General features: G+C 42.5%; 1 long non-coding RNA gene across 2 annotated transcripts in view; it reads left to right on the forward strand.

The window, feature by feature from the left end:
* LOC114622469 overlaps window positions 1-19,559 on the forward strand; it is a 49,712-nt gene that overhangs the window by 11,781 nt on the left and 18,372 nt on the right. For both annotated transcript variants that reach the window (XR_003711598.1, XR_003711599.1), the window contains exons 2-3: window positions 12,605-12,715; window positions 12,826-13,016. This is a non-coding gene — a long non-coding RNA (uncharacterized LOC114622469). The remainder of the gene's footprint in view (window positions 1-12,604; window positions 12,716-12,825; window positions 13,017-19,559) is intronic.

Here is a 19,559-nt window from a genome sequence, read left to right on the forward strand (position 1 = left end):
AGAGAGAGAGAGAGAGAGAGAGAGAGAGAGAGAGAGAGAGAGAGAGAGACAGAGAGACAGAGAGAGACACACAGAGAGACAGAGAGATAGAGAGAGAGAGAGAGAGAGACACAGAGACAGAGACAGAGAGACAGAGAGAGCAAATTCACCTGGCCTCTGCCTGTTGTTTCTCTTGAGGCCCTTGGCTAACCCACATGGATAAGGGTTGATTTTTCCTCACTGTTTACTGATTTAAATGGTGGTTCTGTCATTGGCTGGGACTTGGGGACCAATGAAAATTAAGGAGACATATCCAAGGACATAGCTCAGAGAATCAAGGGTGTCTCAGGCTTTGCCATGAAAAACACCACACATGTAGGTAGGTAGCTGCTACTCAAGAACCTGGGCTAGGGGCAGTAATTGATGGGTTCTCAGAACCATGGCTGCCCATGCAATTCAGTGCTGAAGACATGTGATACTCAAACTTAATGGGAAATCAACCCAGGTCCCTTGTCAGATCCCTAAATTTGGAAAGTGACCCTCTTGAGCAATGTTTTCCATTTTAGAGATAACGATGTGGCAAGAGGAGATTAGTGGAAACAAAAGTAAAAGTAAACAATGAGCTTGAATTTCAGAAAACATGTTTTCCTTCACTGGACATAGTAGCTTCCAGTATTTTGTGGGGATTGAGTCCAGGGCCTATTTTGGATAGCAGAATCTGAAGAGGCAGAAGTCTCTTTTATAAACTGACAGTATTTGTGCAGTGCCTATGTCACCCCCCCCCACATTCCTTAGATCATCATGTATTACTTGCAACACACAATGCAGTGAACATGCTATGAAGCCATATTGTTCAGAGAGCAAAGATGGGAGAAAGAGATACTTTTTTGCAATGAATGTTCAGTTTATGGTTGAATGTTCAGGTAAGGAGACTGTGGATACAGCAGGCCAACTGAATGTGCTCAATTTGGGGTTCTTTTTATCTTTAAAGATTTAAGTATATGTATGTCTGTCTGTCTGTATGTATGTATGTACATATGTACGTGCATTGTAAGTACTTTCTGAGGCCAGAAGAGGGCATCAGATCCCCCTGAAACTGGAGTTATAGGTGGTTGTGAGCTATCTGTTGTGGGTGCTGGGAAACAAACTCTGGTCCTTCAAAAAAGGAGCAAGCATTCTTAACCTTTGAGCCATCACTCCAATCTCTACATTTCCTTTGACTTAATTTATAACCTGTTCTTAGTCCTGCCCCCACTGAAGCTGGCTACAGGCTTTCTGTTACCACAAAGATAGCATCAACCTCATTCATGTTAATATTCAGTCTCTTCTTTGGCCTGGCATCTGCCTCTAATCTTACCTTCTGCTTCATCTCTTCTCATATCATTACTTGCATGCTCTGGGGCAAGCGCATTTCCTCCACAGACACATGATTTTCTTTGCAAAGAGACAAGTTCCTGCAGTTCATTAATACTGAAAAGTTTCCTTCTTTCAGTGTTTTCTGATTGTGTGTAAATCCGGATTCCCACGTCCGCATACCATAATTGTACCTTGTCTCTACCCCAAGGATTGTCCCTTTCCATTGTAACACAATTTATACATGTTCTTCCCTTGTTGCCTGTCCTTTATTTGAAAGAACCAATCCGGATGCTGCTGAATTTCCAAGACTGATGTGAAATCTGAAGTCTGTAAGCAAAATTATATTCAATCAGTAACGAAGTTGGTGACAATACAAAACAAGAACAGAGGAATTAACAGTAGAGGGATCAAGAAATGGCCATTTATGGATGATGTATCCTGATTACCATCAGGTTCTCTATCTAGACTGCCAAACACTTGAATATATTGTAAAGGAGAATAATTTCAAATGTCATTATTTATTTTCTTCCTACATCCAAAACAGAGACAAAAGCTAGTTAGAAAAACCCTGTCAAGGGAGTCCATGAGACAGGCATGACCTTGGATAAGCCATGGGCTTGAGAGTCGATCAAGGTTGGCAGAGGTACAGTTCTAGGCAACAGCAGCTCTGGGTACCAAAACCATAAAGAGTGATGAGTTTTGGGATACATGCACATTTTGGATGCCAGTGACATTAACAGTCTAGAAAGACCATGTATCCTTTTATGGAGTGCAAAATTAAAGTCAATCTATGAAGGTACAAAACATGAGTCGTTGTGCAGCTTCACTGAGCTCAGGAGTGGTTTGTCTTGGACTTTCACAGTTCATAAGTGAAATCCAGATCTCTGTTCTATTCTGCTTTGAGTATGATTTACTTGACCACATGAAAATTTTTTTTTCAACAACCCCATTAACTCTTATCTGCTCTATACTGCCACCAGTGGATCCACTGTGACAGTTTTTTTTCTCTTTTCCTTTTCTTTTTTACTGGATATTTATTTATATTTCAAATGTTATCCCCTTTTCCGGTTTCCACTCCAGAAACCCCCATCCCATCCTCTCTCCCCCTGCTTCTATGAGGGTGCTCCCCGATCCACTCACTCCCGCCTCCCTGCCTGGCATTCCCCTATATTGAGGCATTGAGCCTTCCTAGGACTAAAGGCCTCTCCTCCCACTGACGCCCGACAAGGCCATCATCCTCTGCTACTTATGCAGCTGGAGCCATGGGTCCTTCCATGTGTACTCTTTGGTTGATAGTTTAGTCCCTGAGAGCTCGGGTGGGGGGGATATTGTTGTTCTTCCTATGAGTTGCAAACCCCTTCAGCACCTTCAGTCCTTTCTCTAACTCCTCCACTGGGGACCCCGTGCTCAGTCCAATGTTATGAGAATCTGCCTCTGGATTTGTCAGACTCTGGAAGAACCTCTCTAGAGATAGCTAGATTGGGCTCCTGTCAGCAAGCACTTCCTGGCATCGGCATCAATTTTAACTCATCAGATTTTGGCCCAAAGGACACTTGCTACAACTGTACTTGGAGAGGTCATGGCTGCTTCCTCTTCACACAGTCTTGGTAAAGCTGCTTTTGGGCTACTCAGATACCCAGTATGCCCAAATCCTAAGACATTCATGCATCCTCTTCTTTAATTCTTAAACACAGGTCACAGGGAGCACATTCACAGCACAGAGAAGCACATCCTCTCAAAGTGTGTTCCTTTCCATTTATATCTTCTATGGGAGCAATGCTGACAAACTCTTGTTTTCTAAATTTCAGTCCTAAGTCAAGAGTAACTTATGGTCATCTATACAGCTTCTCAGCTGGGTTGGAAAGTTGGCCCTGCACTCACTGTTCTTCCAGAGCACCCAAACCTGATTCCTCATACCACCATCAAATGGCTCACAACCCCTGTAGCTCCAGCTCCAAGGGATCTGACACCTCTACAGGCACCAGCAGTCATGTGCACGTAACCACATACGCATAATTAAAAATACAATTAAATCAAACCAAAACCTCAGCAAATTCACAGTTCCAACCACAAATACCACTTTCAGAAGGATGTGAGAGCTGACAAAGCTCATTGACTTATTAAAACTATTTATTTACATATTTATTTATTTATTTATTTATTTAGGAAATGCAATGAACTTTATCAATGGTATTCAAAAGAGTAGGGATCCTGGAGCCCCCCACCCCCCGTATTCTTCTGGGGATCTTGGATTAAAAACTGTGAAAGGAGATGCTCAATACTGGGGGCTGAGTTGGGATGCAGACTCCTCAGTGGCTGAGAGGCTTTCCCTTCCTCTCATGGGCTCACTGGGGTGGTTGGTTCAGAGCTACTTACCCCTTGGAGGCCATGTAGCTGATGGGGCTTACCACCCTGGGGCTGTAGCTGTATTCATTGTTATATCATGAAATGTGCTTTACAAAGTTGTCATTGAGAGCAATGCCAGCCCAATAATCACTGATAAAGCTTTAGGAGACAACCTGGTCCTCAGTGTAGACCAGTCTACCCTTAAATGGGCTCCTGGATGCCTGTTCCACCACCTTCTTGATGTCACTGTATTTGATAGCTTTCTCCAGGCAGCATGTAGGATCCACAACAGATACAGTGAGGGTAGAAACATGGGAGTCCATGCTAGTGAGCATCCTGTTCAGCTTTGGGATGACCTTGCCTACAGCCTTGGCAGTGCCAGTGGATTCAGGTATGGTGTTCTAAGAAGCCCCAAGTCATCATTCATAATCATCATGCCACAGCGTCCCAGAAGAGTCGACAGTCTTCTGTGTGGCAATGATGGTATGGACTGTGGTCATGAGTTTGTCCACAATGCAAAAGTTGTTATTAGTGAGTTTGCCCATAGGGACCATGCTCCTGATGCTTCAGAAAACATGGTTGAAAATCTTGAGTGAGTTTTCATACTTCTGTCGTGGTTCACACCCATCACAAACATGAGAGAATCAGCAGAAGGGGCAGAGATGATGGCAATTTTAGATTCACCCTTCAAGTAGTCCCTGGTTTTCTCCATTGTGGTGAAGACATCAGTAGATTCTGTAACATACTCAGCACCAGTGTCATCCCATTTGATGCTGACGGAATCTTCCTCCTGGAGCAAGAACTAGCCTTCCAGTAGTTCAATATAGGTAAGCCAATTTCGATCAGCAACAATTTATTTATTATGCTAACAGCATTTTCTCCCCACATTAGATTTTTGAACCAAACTATTGTGTTTAGATGAATACTTTCCTATGAAATGCTTTAGGTGATATTTATTAAAAATTAATAAGATAAAATGTTTCTATAAGAACTCTAGTTCTTTTATCTTTAGCAAGCATTCTAGACCTCTCCCTTTGAGATCCCTTAAGTCATGTTAAAAAATTTAGGTCTGTTCCTAGTACTAATCCCATATCAAATTGTAATTGACCTGCTGCATTTCATTTTCAAAAGACCCATTGGTTACTATATTAGTTAGGATTTCTATTGCTGTGAAGAGACACCAGGACCAAGGCCACTCTTATAAAGGTAAACATTTCATTGAGGCTGGTTACAGGCTCAGAGGTTTAGTCCATTATCAGCATAGCAGGAAGCATGGCAGTGTGCAGGCAGACATGGGTGCTAGAGGAGCTGAGAGTTCTACATTTTGATCCAAAGGCAGCCAAGAGGAGACTAGAATTCCACACTGGGTAGAGCTTATCCCCGTCCATGCCAACAAGGCCAACCCTAATCCAACAAGACCACACTTCCTAATAGTGCCATTCCCTATGCCTAAACATCCAAACATATGAGTCTGTGGAGGCCAAACTTACTCAAACCACCAAAGTTAGAAAGTCAGACAGTGCATTTGAACAAGTCTGGAGTAAACCCTTTGAAGAAAACCCTCCTATATGGTTTTTTAGAAGGACTTTACAGTGTAGTGAAGAGACTTTAACCCAAAGAGACGTCTGGTATCAGCCCTCAGCTTATGGGAAGTCATCTCCTAACAAAAATTATTTTGTTTGTCTAGGCTTTGAGTCATGCATAAAAAACCTAACTGTGCAGTTGAGGATGGGGCCTCAGTTTCTGTGGTATCAGCTGTGACCTCTGGATGGAATAGAGACTGAGATTTGGAATCAAATTCTTCACACAATTAGGGTGATGCTGTTGAGCTCTATAAACATTCGGGACACTAAATTCTGAGCATGCATTTGTTGTCAACCATTCTCTTGGTGAATAGCAACCTACATCTTGTGCCCACAACTTCACTGAAAAGAAGAACTGACAGTTCCATGGTTGGAACTCTGCTGGGCCCTGCCCTATGTACCTCTCCCCTTGGCTGGCTGTACTGTGTGTCCTTTATCTGTTAATAGAGCTGCCAGCAATATATCCCCTGAGTCCTTCGTGTTACTCTGAAAACATAGTAGGACATGAAAAAATTTTGAAGATGTGAACAGTATTAGAAGACAAGGTCATTTTCTGCACTGCCTCCTGAATTTGGTGCCATGCTGTAGCTGGAAATTTTCCCAAAAGTTGGGAGGAACTAAGGTGGGAGGAGTAAAGAGAGGAAGAGGAGGAGTAGGGAGAGACAGATGTAGGAGGATGGAGAGCCACACATGTATGGAGAGCAGTCCTGGGTAACAGCTTATATCTAGGCTGATTAATTGGGAAACACCTCTAATTATGTGGGCATCTTGTTATTGAGCGTTACCAAACATATAAAGCTTTTGGTTAATCATTAAGCATTAGAGTCCCATTTTCTACCACATACTGCATGGATGGCGAGATGGTCTGGGCTCAGCCCAACCTTGTGAAGACAGGATGGAAGATTGGCAGAGCCATCTCCCATGCTGGCATCTCGTGGGTGGCAGGGCCAGTATCTTTGGCCACCTGAGCTGGCAGCCTGAGCCGAGTGATGGTGTGTTCCATCAGCAGCTTATGGCCACAGGCCTTGCCTAGTCAGGAACATGGCAGCATAATCACAAGCAGATTGATTGTCACCATTTTAAAATATGTCCTGGAACATCAAGCTTGTCCTTACTATTTCAAAGGTGTCCCCAACAAGAAGTAGAAGTGTGGACAAATGAGAGCAGACACATTTCTAAGATTTTTACTAGAAGGTTGGGACAAGGCTTGTGGACTGGTTGAGTGGATGAAGGAAGGAATGGGACACAACCATAGAGACATGTTCATCCAGACTGAGCTGTTATGTAGTTTGTGTTCATTTTGCTTTCTAGATATTTTTCCCAGAATGCTCATAACAACCTGGGACATTTTAGATACAAGACAAATGATAAATGAAGGGCAGTCTGAGCTGATGAAGAAACTCAAGCCAAATGACCAAAATGGGACATGGTAGTAGGCCAGTGGTAGACCATTTGTTAACCGTTTTGCTAACATCATCCATAAAACCTTTGTTTTTTTTAAAGACAGAATGAATGTTTAGAATTTTTGAATGGCTTCTGTCACTGTTGGTTTGTTACATGCTCATAAAGAAGGATTAAGGTGGCTTCTTGATAAAGAGGTTAAAAAATTGTATATTTTTTAATCGTCAGCCCCATCAAGCTGAGCTGGGGATATTGCTCAATTTCAAAGTCATGTTATATCCATCTGTGTGATAAACTCCATCTATCAACTCTCCAACACGAAAGCCTCACTGATGTCCTGAACAAAACTTACCACCGATGCCATCTCCTAGTGTAGAGTCTTGCTTGGACCACTGCCTTATTTTTTATCGCTGCTTTGGTAACCATAGTGTTATGGAACCTAGTTTACCATGTTGTTCTAGTGAGCTGTATCTACATACTGGTCAGGATTTCTGTGACTATTGCTATTTTTCTCATTTTTATACGCTTTACTCTAACAAATTTGGAATATACAAAAGTCTTTCTGACTAAGCTTTTGTAGTCACCATTGTCTCTCCAGGGCTGCATGTACACAATTATTAAGCTGGGAACAATAAGAAAGGGTAAAATTTGCTTTCACCTGTTATCTGAGAGGGTTTAATGTTCACAGTGTAGTTAGGAATAATAATAGGGAACACATTTAATGAATACTTCTTAGGAAAGTTAAATATAGTATCATGAGCCAAAACACAAGGTATGGTGTAAATTCTATGTAACTGTCAGCTACATTCATTTCTGTTAGATACACTCTTGGTAAATGGCAAAAATCTACTCTTGTTAATCTGTTGAAGTCCAATTTCATGGGCTTTCTAGTGATAACTTTATAGCATATATATATATATATATATATATATATATATATATATATAACAAAATCTTATGAAATAGTGATTATTACAAATTCTATAAGGATGAAATGAACTACAGAGAGGTCACATAATTTATGTACAGTGGACACATCTATAGCTGACAGAAAAAGAATGGAAGTAACTTATTAAACTCCTGTGCATCACAGGAATAGTGCTGTGCCATGAGCAGTTCCAGCAGAAACATTCCTTAGCAGAGAGCCTGCTGTGTATAAGATAGGCCACCATGAAGTCAGAGATTGGCCCACCAGCTCATCCCAGGGTTTATTGCATGTGCTATTTTAATAAGACTAAGACTATTCAGTTTGCTTTGGGTCACATCTATAGAACCAACTGTCATGATCTGAGACATGGGCACTGGTGTCTGCAGAGTTCTGGACAGTCTGAGGCTCAGGTCAAGTTCCTCCTGGAGTAATCAGGTTCACGTCACTGTCATTGCAGCCAGTGTCCAGAGACACCTGAACTGAGACGGCAAGTGAGTGAACAGGTTTTTGAAACCAACTGCCTTGGATTGAGATGCTTACCTCAGACAGTTCTTTACTTTGCTAAACTTCAGGCATCCATTCACATAGTAGGGCAGTAGCAGCCACCTCTCACCTCACTTTGTGCTACACAGGTAGTGCCTGCAACAACCTAGCAGGTTCTCTTTCTGTCAGGCTGTCTGCTGGGGAGCTGCCTGAGGAGGAAGACAGCTCCTGTGTGAGTTCTTCTATTATTCATGCAGCTTAGTTTGCACTTCACAGGAGGACAACTTCTGGGGGTGGGGCAGGGGAATGATTCTCTTTGTCTTTGGGGAACAGATGTTCCTAAGGGTCAGGTGGAACTGAAAAAAGAAAGCCAGGAAGTGGGGCTGAGTATTGGCATCTGAGCAGGAACAGTGCAGGCTTTTCTGGATTTTGGCTTCCTTAAATGCTCCCAGAGGCCAAGGACATTGTTCAATCTAATTTAGACGCTGAAGCTTCATTGAGCAAATAGCAAAACCCATCTTGAGTGGGTTCATTACTGTTACGTCAGTTCTATTTAGTTAATGTTGCATTTTCTAAAATCGTATTTTCCATAGAGTAATTATGAGTCAAAGACAAAAGGAAGAGAATGTAAACTAATCAGTGCCCACATAATAAATGACACACCTAAACAAAGGCTTATGGGCTGAGCGATGGCCAAGGCAGCAAGCTTTCCAAGCTTGGGTTCTGAGTGAGCATTGCTTATGCTGACAGCTACTTTCTTGGTTCCCTTTAGTCGTTAGACAGAGTTAAAGAAGAGAGCTTACTGTAGCTGGACATGGGGGTCTGTGGTCCCTATGGTGCTATGCTTCTGTTTCCTGGACATCAGCAGTATGTCCTGCCTTTTGAGTCTTCACCAGGGACTCAGCTGCAAGGGTTTAGTGATCTGGATAGCTTGGTTCCTTCGTGCCCCTAGAGGATCACAGAGCACACTCACACATGAGCCCTGCCTGCTAACTGTAATGGGAGCTGGGGGTGGCTCTGAGGTGATTCAGTTCACATTGGAGACCCTGACAGTTCTGCTCTGACTTTGTAGTTTCTCAAATTTAGGCCATCAAGGCTTCAGTCATTTCTCAAAGTCATACACCAAACTAGGCCATTCCACTTGGCTGAGTAAACCACTTTAATGGAATTTTACTGGATACAAAAGGAGTGTGCAATGGTCACCTTTTCCTTGGCACTTTTATGTGCTGGCTTCGGATGGTTGTTTTCTATATGTCCTCTTCAGTACCTCTTGGAGAAGGTACCACCATTACTATTAAAAGCAGCTTTATCTGTTACAGAAATAAAGAAGTGAACCTCAGCTGAAGTCTTGGAAGCAAACTTCCATGTATTCATTTCCTCTGTGCATGCCTTTGGGGTGGCTTTGGGAAATCATCTGCCTTCAGAAACCTTTGTTATCTCATCAGTAAGATTTGTCTACTTCCTAGATGCCTCTCATAGTTACCAGCCATAACAGACTACATGGCACCTTCAAACATTTCAGACTACACTGGCATCATCCTTGTGACAATTGGGTTGAGCTCAGAGAGGTGACAAGCCATGAGAGGTCCTCCTTTCCATGTACCCCTGAGTCTCTTCTAAACAATGATGATATTCTGTATGTGTTCAGCCTTAAGAGTGAACCTTGTCAGGCACACCTTTCTGGTGACACTTGAAGAATTTCTGTAACCTGTCTTCATAGTGAACATGGAGTTTATTGATATTCTGAAACCAACCTTAGTCTGGTACACATTCATGCAGTCACTGAGGAAGCCAACCAGAAGCAGCAATCCTGCAGGTCCTGAAGACCCTGGACTGGACACCTTGATTCACTTGTCATCTACATAAGCTGAAAGATGTGTGAGGACCCTAGAGGCAAACTCAGATAGGTGTGAGGAATACATCCCATCCAAAATCTTAATGGAAATATGAATAATTCTGTACTCCTCCATGGGACTGCTACCATACAAGATGACCTCAGGGTTCTCTCAGCTTCCTGGTATGCTGTGAGTGTTGGTACAGCCATCACTACATACTGCTTTCATGATGTGTCCCCAAGTTTCCTCTGATCCTGTGCAGGTGCCCCTCTCTTTAGTTGGTAGAGTACTTGTCTAGCATGTACAGACCACGTCAAAGCAAGTGCCTCTCAGGCTCCGTGGAATGCCTGTGGGGGTTTTAGGAAGGCCATGTGCTATAGATAGCATCAGGGTGTCATTCATGGGAAGAGTAGGAATTGAGGGCCAGAGGCAGAGTTCAGCTTTAAGAAGGCTCAAGGCATGGTGGTTTATTTATTGGCTGCTTAGAGATCTCAAATATCCCTTTGGAAAAGGATCCAAGCTGGCTTGGGAGGGTCAGACTTTTAATACTTCCCATCTCTAAACTTAAACACAGGATAGTCATGAATGTGTATCTTTCCAGAAGATACATGAACTGAGCCAATTCATTGTAGACCAGGATATCCCTAACAATTCTATCCACCAATGTCTCAAGTCCTAAGCAGCTCTCTAGCTGTATAATGAAGGTCAAGCAGGGTGGCATCAAGTCTTTGAAATCTATTACATGTGTCAAGAAGATTTTGGAGGGGAGGGGCTGGAGATGTAACTCAAAGAGTACTTGAGTATTATGTAAAATGGCCTGAGTTAGGTCCTCAGAACTACAAAAACTGGCATAGTGGTGTAAGCTTGCAATCCTAGCTTATTGGCTCTGGAGACAGGAAGGTGAGAAGTTTAAGGTCATCACTGAGTTGAAAGCTAGCCTGGGTTATATGAGATCTTTGCTCAGGACAAAATAAGAGAAGAAGGAAAAAACAAAGAAAGGAAGGAAAGAAAGAAGGAAGGAAAGGAAAGGAAAGGAAAGGAAAGGAAAGGAAAGGAAAGGAAAGGAACTTTTTATGCAGAGTCTTTCAATGATGCCCTGGCTGGCCTGGAACTACTTACCATGTAAACCAGACTGAACTTAGATTTGCAACAATCCTACTGCCTCAGTCTTTTGAATGCTGGGATCGCAGATATATATCATTGAACATAGCTCTTACATCTGATTAGTTTAGAGTCTTGACCTTTGATTTTTAACTGTGCCAAACCAAACCAAACTGTATGAGTCCCTGTGCACGTGCATGCATGCTTGTGCTCGCACATACACACAAATGCACCCAAGTGCCATTCTACAGTCTGAGAGCATTCTATGTGAAGGAAGCCATGTGGTGGTGGGACAGCTGTTCTATTTTATTCCCTTCCTTAGATCAAATGAGAAATTGCATGGAAATAATTTTTAAACCATAAAATACTGTATGTATATCAAGTGTGTCTATAAATGCACACATATTTATACACAAGAACGAGAGCTGATCCCCTAGGAGTCCTAACATCATGTGCCTCCTATTAAAGACTTGGCATTTCTTGAGGGTTCTGGAGGGTGGGAATACACATATGTATTATAAGTCATTAGTGTATTTTGTTAATGTTTCATAGAAACAAACAGTCACACACATACATGCACACAGGCTACTGGTCCCTTTGGAGGACGTTTGCTCAAGAGTCTGAGCTTGGCTGGGCCCATGCTGTGTCTCGGGGCAGCCGTGCACAGGTGTGAGTGTGGGCAGGAACTGATCTTCTAACTAAGGGAGAAAATGATAAAGCAAAGATCACAAAAACAACTTTGTTTGATCTTGGTTCCAAAAGAATAGCTTGAGCAGAAGAGGGTGAAAGTGGGATGCTTGGGTTGTTTAAGCAATGCTGGGAGAGGAGAAAGGGGTCCAGAGAATCTAAAGGAGAATCTGAAGCAGAGGAAGGGCTTGGCAATGCCCGCCTCTCACCACGACCAGGCTGGTGTTTGGCTCACAGAGTCTCATCTCCGGAAACTGCACACATTAGCGTCGGTGCAGAGCTCCTGAAAGGTGTTAGGAACCTGCTTCTGCACACAACAACTGCTGAAGCCCTTTGCTCAACGCAAACCCACAGGCCTCTGCTGCAGTTTGTTTCTTTCACCTTCCCACTCTTGAGGCTCCACACAGCAAAGACTGGAGCTCAGCAACCAGTTTTGCCATTGGTGGCTCAGCTTCTGTGAGCTAAAATCCACTTCTGTTTTGTTGTCAAACTGTAATCGGCTTTTCTGCTGAGCTGATGGGAGAGACAGGAGAGGGCTGAAATGGGCTGTCTTACTGGGAAAACAGGGGTGTGGGGGGTAGGCAATGGGATAAAAAGCCTTCCCTGGGCAGAAAGTGAGAAAACAGCCAAGGGCTTTCCATGACCTCTGAAAGCCTCTTCTGCCTGCAAACTTTGAGCCCCAATCTCTCTAATCAATTAGCTAACTAGCTCCCCCTTTTGACATTTTCTTACAGATTAAAAAGTGTACAGTGCCTTGAAGCAGGCTGTGCTAAGCTAGGACATAGATCCCTGCTGCTGTTAGGAATAACAACACAGGGATACAGTAAACCCCATCTCCATGCAGCGAGCAGCTGTCATCCTCTTAATGACACGTGATGCTTCAGAGTCATTTTCTTTTATTTAAGGATATTTTGAAAGAGCTTGTAAAGAGAAGGTGACAGCCACCTGAAGAACTAGTGAAAAGTCACCTCTGACTTACAGAATTGAAGTCAGCACTCATCTGATCACAGATACCAGTAAGACCCCACCACACCCATTTATTTTGCCTGCTGCTGACGTCCTTACATTATTTACTCTGAGTTTGAAAATTAATTTAATTTTTTTTTTTTTTACTTTTTCTCTTCAGCCAGAAACAAAGAACTAAACCAGAACAACAACAAGGAATCTTGGCCCATCACAAGCAGTCGTGCTTTTGTATGCCTCACCAGGCTAAGGGCAGAGCAAGCAGAGCCCTCTGTGCAGTGTTCACATTTTAGAGGCCTAAAGGGGAGAGGAAGCAACCACAAGGAGGTGCTGTGATGAGGCCTCACCCTCTCTGTAAGTCAGCTTCTGGTTACATATTTGAATCATGAAGAATATTTTTTTTTTATAAATTCTTGGTGTTTCGCCTCAATATTCAGGGCTTTGTTATCTGAGGTCTAGCCTCATGTCAAAGTTCCAGAGCAGACACAAATACACATCCGCCCTTGGGGACCCTTTTGCCAGCTCACTGCCTAATCCTGCCCTCAGGCCACCATCTGGCTCCCCTCATCTGCTCTGATCCTGGTTTTGCACCCCACTGGATCATCCTTGGCCTCCACAGTGTCATCTTCACATGTGGCTAGCACTGTGCTTGCTGGGGCTAGCAAGCTAGTGCGAGCATGTAATGGCATTATCACCTTGATCCTTCACTGATGTGGGAGCAAACTTTCAGTTCTGTTCGGAAGGGCTACACTTTGCATCAGAAACAACAAACATGATTTTATCTTATGTCTAGAAGCTGGAGGTCCATGATCCAGTGTGGGCAGGGCTTCTTCGGGAGCTGGTCTCCATGTCTTCTTGAGCTGCCCATGTGTCTCTACATGGTCTTCCCTCTGGGAGTCTACATCCTCATGTCCTCTGAGAATAAGTGTAGGCACAGTGGACTCAGGTGTATGCTATGCGACACATTGGCACATTTTACTTCTGAGTTTATGTATGATGGCATGTTTCTATGTGTGTGCACTCTTGTATGTGCACACAGGTGCATATATAGAGAGACCAGAGGACAACCTCAGGTATTGTCCCCCAGGGGCCATTCATCTTATTTTGAGACAGGGTCTCTTACTGGACTGAGGCTGACTGATTAGGCTAGACTGGCTGGCCATAGAGATCCTAAAATCCTCCTATTTCTTGATTATAGGCATTATAAGTATGGACTGCCATACTGGCTTCTTCAATTTTATGTGGGTTCTGAGAACTGATGTTCATGTTTTCAAAGGAAGCCCTTTTCCAATAGAACTATTCCCCAGGATCACACGCAGTCTCAGACATTGAGAGTTAGAGTCTAACCATGCAAACTCTGAGAGCATAGTCATTCAGACAAAGGATCCTGACAAAGTGTCTGCATTGGCAGAGTGCACATGTCCTGGGGAACTCTCTTAAGCATATGCCTGGAAAATACAATGGAGAAATTGACTTGCCCAAATGTTTCTGGACCATCTTCTTTGGATTGCTTAGTCAAATGAGACATCACTTCCCAGGCCACCCCCTCCTCCATAGCTACACCGTGGGGATCACTAGCCTGGAGGATGTCCCTAAAAGCTTGCCTTCCATTCAGATGTTCCTGTCCGCATTATACCACTTTTCTCCAGGGCCTTGGGAAGTGGTAAGTCCTCCTGTATACTTCTGGCAGGTTCAGTAAAGGCTTCTGCTTCTTCTCTGGGTATTTTAAGGTAACTTATTATTTTTGTCTTCAAGTTCCCAGGCCCCATAAGGCCAAGGCTGCTGGATGAAACACATGGGTCTTCTTGTTAGTGGGAGATTAGATTTTTTTTCTTTATCTCACTCCCTGCATCTTTGGATTTTCATTTTTGCTCTTCTCCAAGTTTGACTATCAAAAGCTCATTGGTGTTTTTGCTTTGGAATTCTCCTTCTCCTGTCCCTACATCATTGCCTTGGATGAAGTCCAAGTTTTATTCCTAAAGGAAAGGTTCTGCAAGATTTAACCTCTCAACTTTCAAAGCTTCTCAGGCTTATCCCAAATGGCATAGTTCAGATGACACCCTTGTCTAGCAGGGTCTAACTTTGAGTTTGTTTTGCTTCTTTATGCTTTTTAGACATTTTTATCTATGCTGATCGAGTCCTCCAATTAATTAGTGGTTTGAAAAGTGTGTTTCAAGTTCTCCTCTTTATCCTTTTAGAAATCTAAGCTTAAAACATTAAGACCAAGACAACAACAATGAAATCAATCACAGTAAAGCTTCATTTTGAGCTACCTGGGGACATGGACCCTTCCCCAGCTTCTGACATTCAGTAGTTACACATCCAAAGTCCCCGTGAATGGCACTAAAGGAACATGATTGATGTTATTCTTTCCTGTCATTGTTGGAAGGGACCTGAGACCGTTTCTGGTTAGAGGTGACTCCAATGCAGGGGACAGAATTGAATAATCAGAATTAACACATGTGCTGGGGCCGAGCCAAGGTCAGCATGAATACTTCTGTGTTCAAGATTCGTATGTCCTTTGCTTCAGCCAGGCTGCTCGCCCAAGCTGTATTTCATTCCCTTTCATAACAAACATTTTTTTAAAATGAGCAGTAATATGGACGTTAGAAGTTTGAAACATTAGTGTCTTTCACGAGGCCGTGTAGTCTGCAGGCAATGGGGAGAAAGTCTCCCATAATGAAAGAGCTGGATTGAGTTTCCTGATGGCCAGCCCCTCTCCACTCCTAACAACCATCTGGATGTCTGCATGGAGGCCAGATTGCCTGTTATGTCCACCAAGTGAGCTGCCGTGCCCTGGAACAGCAACATAGAAAACAGCAACCCCAGAAGCCTGTCATCTCCCTGTCATCCCTGTGGCAATCAGCATTCTTCCAACTTTCAGACATTGAGTTCATCTCTGTGAATTTGGAGAGTGACAGCTGTGGAGAGCGTGGGGGCAGGTGGAGAGGGTCAGGCCGGCAGATGCATTTGGACAAGACTCAGATGAGGTGGTGAAGAGGCAGGGTTCCAGCTGAGGAAGCCACAAGGCGCCATCTCAGGGGTTCTCTGTACACTCACTTAAGAAAACAATACCTGCTTATTGGTTGAATAATAGTTTTCTTTCTCCACTTCACTTTATTGAATAGAAGGTGGGAGTTTGGGGCCCTTTGTGTGCTGCTCCAAGCTCTGCAACTCCTTCCCCCTTTGTTTCTGAGAATAAGCAAATCATGGAAAGGCTGAAAGTCTCTTTCTTTAAGAAACAGAGGTAGTTCTGGCCTGATATGTTGTTTGATTAGGGTTTGTCGTCTGTTCTGGATTAGTGGGTCCTCTCTTGATTGGAATGTGAGTGCCATGACTCTCAAGTTTCTTCCTAAGTTGTGATGATTTGTTGTGAATTGCCCGGCAGTGCTAGCCTTTCTAGAGCTGAGAGCTCAGCTACCAACACACACAAATATTTCCACACCTAAAACGGTAGCCACTTATCAAGTCAGTTGGAGGAATTTTGCATCACAGGTCTGAGTTTTATGCTTATCCATAAAATACCCTTCTTAAAAGCACACAGTAGAATATTTTTTGACACACTACTACACAGGGGAAAAACATCTAGCAGGTCATTTCATTTGTCTGAAAAAGTTTCTTTTTTTTATTAGTATTGTGATGACATATTACCACTAAATTGCCACAGAAAAGGAGATAGTGAATTCTCAAATAATTAAATAATGCAAAGTCAAAAGTCCCTAATTGACTTCAAGACTTAGCTTTCAATATGCTTTTTGGTTGAAATACAATGTGGGCATTGCAAGAATTTGTAGGTTTCTCAGGTAAAATTCTCATGAGTTAGGATTATTACTCCTTCTCGAAGCTGGGACAATGTACCTTGACAAGAGAATCTTGAGGAAGGGAGGAATTATTTCGGTAGTCCATTATGGAAGGAAGGCAGAGAGATTGCTGGCCGCAATGGATCTTCAGTCACGAAGCATAGAAAGAGGAATGCTGGGAGTCTGTTTCCTTTTTTCTTTTTACTGAATTTGGAACCCCACCCATGGAATGATACTGTCAATAATCTTTGTACTTCTACTTAACCTAATCTAGAAGCTCTCTTAAAGACACACCAAGAAGCTGGTTTCTAAATCCTACCACGTTAACAATCAAGTTGAGCCTCACAGGAGGAGGCTAACTTACTTATATAATGAAGACCTATTCTTCTGTTCCCTCACACTCATATACTGTATGGTCACAACATGCAGTTGCATACCAACACACAGATATATGCATGGATTTAAATAATTTTCATTATAGGGAGTTACAGATGTGATTGCCTACAGGTACTCTTCCATTTCAGCTGATAACCCTTCTTCAGTTTGACCTCAGGCATTTGGTCCGAGAATCCTATTATGCTGTATCCTTTGTTAAAGTGGGCTAGTCAGTCTCATTCTGTGGAATAATTGAATCTCATCAGAACAGCTATCTAGTGGCCAGGATGAGGATGGGTTTGTCTCTATCAACAGGGTCATTCTGACCCTAGAACTGCTCTAAAGTATTGAAGTAGAGAAGGCTGCTCTAGCTTCTAACTGTGGCACCACTGATTATGTCAGTCCTGAGTAGGACAATTGTGTGTCTGTGTGGCATTTGTTACTGAGAACTTTCAACAGGGCTGGTAAGATAACACCTGAGACCAGAATAGTGAGACAAAGTGGCTAACATGAAAAGAGAAAGCTGGGTAGATACACCTGGGGAATTGGCAACTAAATGCCGTGTTAGAGACTTGAGACTTGAAAAGTTTCCATTTGGATAGGAGAAGAAACAGGGGGAGATGAGGTCTAAGAAGCTGTTTGGGGGCAAGCAGGATATGTACTTAAACATGGAGATGAAGGAAAATGTTCTTGAACACAGGACTGAGGATGGTATTGGATGTAATGAGTTATTAAAGTACAAAATCTGAGGCATGAGAGAGAATCACTCATTTGCTAGTTCCATGAACCAGGGGCAATATTCCATAACTTTTAGTTTCCTCATCTCCAAAAGGAATCCAAATTACTGCTTCCCCCCCCCCCCCGAGGGCTGTAATATGCAAAACTATGCAAAACATTGGGAATGATGCCTGGGATCTGAGAATGTACTGAGTATTTGCTTATCACCGCCTTGCTGTTACTGCCAAGTTCTTCAGTTCTTAGGATGCAGGTTTGGTGGGCACTGTGATACAAACTCATAGTGCATTTCCCAATATGCCCATCAAGTGGCAGTTATACCAATCAATTCCTATGCCCATGAAGAACATACCTAGAGAAAAAATAAGGCAATGACAAAAGCTCCCTTATTCCACTGTTTCTAGAAGAAAATGTTATGTCAAACCCTGGAGCTGTGTAGGACAAGGATACTTATCTTGGTATATATATATATATATATATCTTACCTAGAAAATTAAACTGACACATTACTAGGAGTTAATTGAAATATTAATGGAAAATGTAGTAAGCTAATTGGAAGTGAATGTTACTAATATGATATCAGAATAAATTAATTAGGAATAACTTTTATTAATACATAATTAAAATGCTAAATTAATAGCTTGCCTAGGATGTGAGAAATCAAATATTGTTGTCTACAGATTTTGATTGATATAAAACATTAACATATCTATTTAATACAAAAACATTTTTTACTTAGATAAAACACAAACCATAAAATATTACCATCAATAGTTAAAGGTGAGTGGTCACTATTGTCTCTGCTGCTAGGGCGTCAAAACACATGCAAAGAATAGCCAGGTTGCTGTGATAATCCAGTTCTGCTGAGAGTCAGCCCATGGCTTCATTTCTGTGAACAGTACTTAGATGTCTGAAATAATGTTTTAAATTCTCAGTGATGAATTCACAGGCGTTTAGAACAGTTATTCCCTTTATTTAAAATGTCATGGTTCAGAAAATTTGCCTAAATAGTTCAGTTGATGAAAGGAGGTAGCTTTTGAAAGAATTTTTACAAAATCTTTCCTATTCTGTCTTAATATTGAGAAAGTCTTCAAAGCAGTATTTTCCCCCAAGACAACTATGCCATGAAGCTACATTTTCTTTTAAATATTAGTTAAAGTGCATTGACGTGTACTTAAATACTATTGAAAAGGCAGAATAATGTAGGAGGATATTTGTAAAGGAAGAAAAAAACTCCACTATCTCATTATTGAACAAAATTCTGCTCATTTTGGCATATTTTCTCCATTTTTTTTTTAAATTCAAGAACCAGTTTTAGGTTTAGTATTTATAGCATGAATACGGTTCTTTGGGTTTTATGTTGAAAGAGTTGCAACATAATTTTAAATAATTGGAGATACCTGAGCAAACAGTAAGGAAAGCTAGGAGGTGTCATGGGGCTGAGAGAGCATAGCTTCACACCGACCTTCAAGCAGTCTGGAGACCTCATTCTAAATAATTAAACAACAGACACTTATGAGTGCATGTGTACCACACACATTCCACCGTGCCTTCTGCTCTACATGAGAGCCCCTGTGCCCCACAGGCTCGAATGGTTGAACACTTAGTCCCCAGCTGGTGGTGCTATGGGAGGGTTGTGGAACCTTTAGGAGGTGAAGCCTTGCAGTAGAAAGTGGGTTCCCTAGGGGAGAGTCCTCTGGCTTTATATCTTGGTATCATTTCTCATTTACTCTCTCTGTTTCCCTTCTGCTGATGCAAAGCCATCAGCTGCCTCAGGACAGAACACTATCCACCAAAGGCAATAACACTTGCAAAACAGAGCAAGGAACCCAGTATGGGGCTGTTGGTTGTACTCACCGATGTACACAGGACCTGGAGTGTAGCCGTGCACTACTTGACTCTCTGTGATGCTCTCTGGCTTTGCCACATCTCCTCCTCCTCCTCCTCCTCCTCCTCCTCCTCCTCCTCCTCCTCCTCCTCCTCCTCC

This window comes from Grammomys surdaster, unplaced genomic scaffold, assembly GCF_004785775.1.
Source record: "Grammomys surdaster isolate TR1022 unplaced genomic scaffold, NIH_TR_1.0 188, whole genome shotgun sequence".
In the NCBI taxonomy this organism is placed as follows: domain Eukaryota; kingdom Metazoa; phylum Chordata; class Mammalia; order Rodentia; family Muridae; genus Grammomys; species Grammomys surdaster.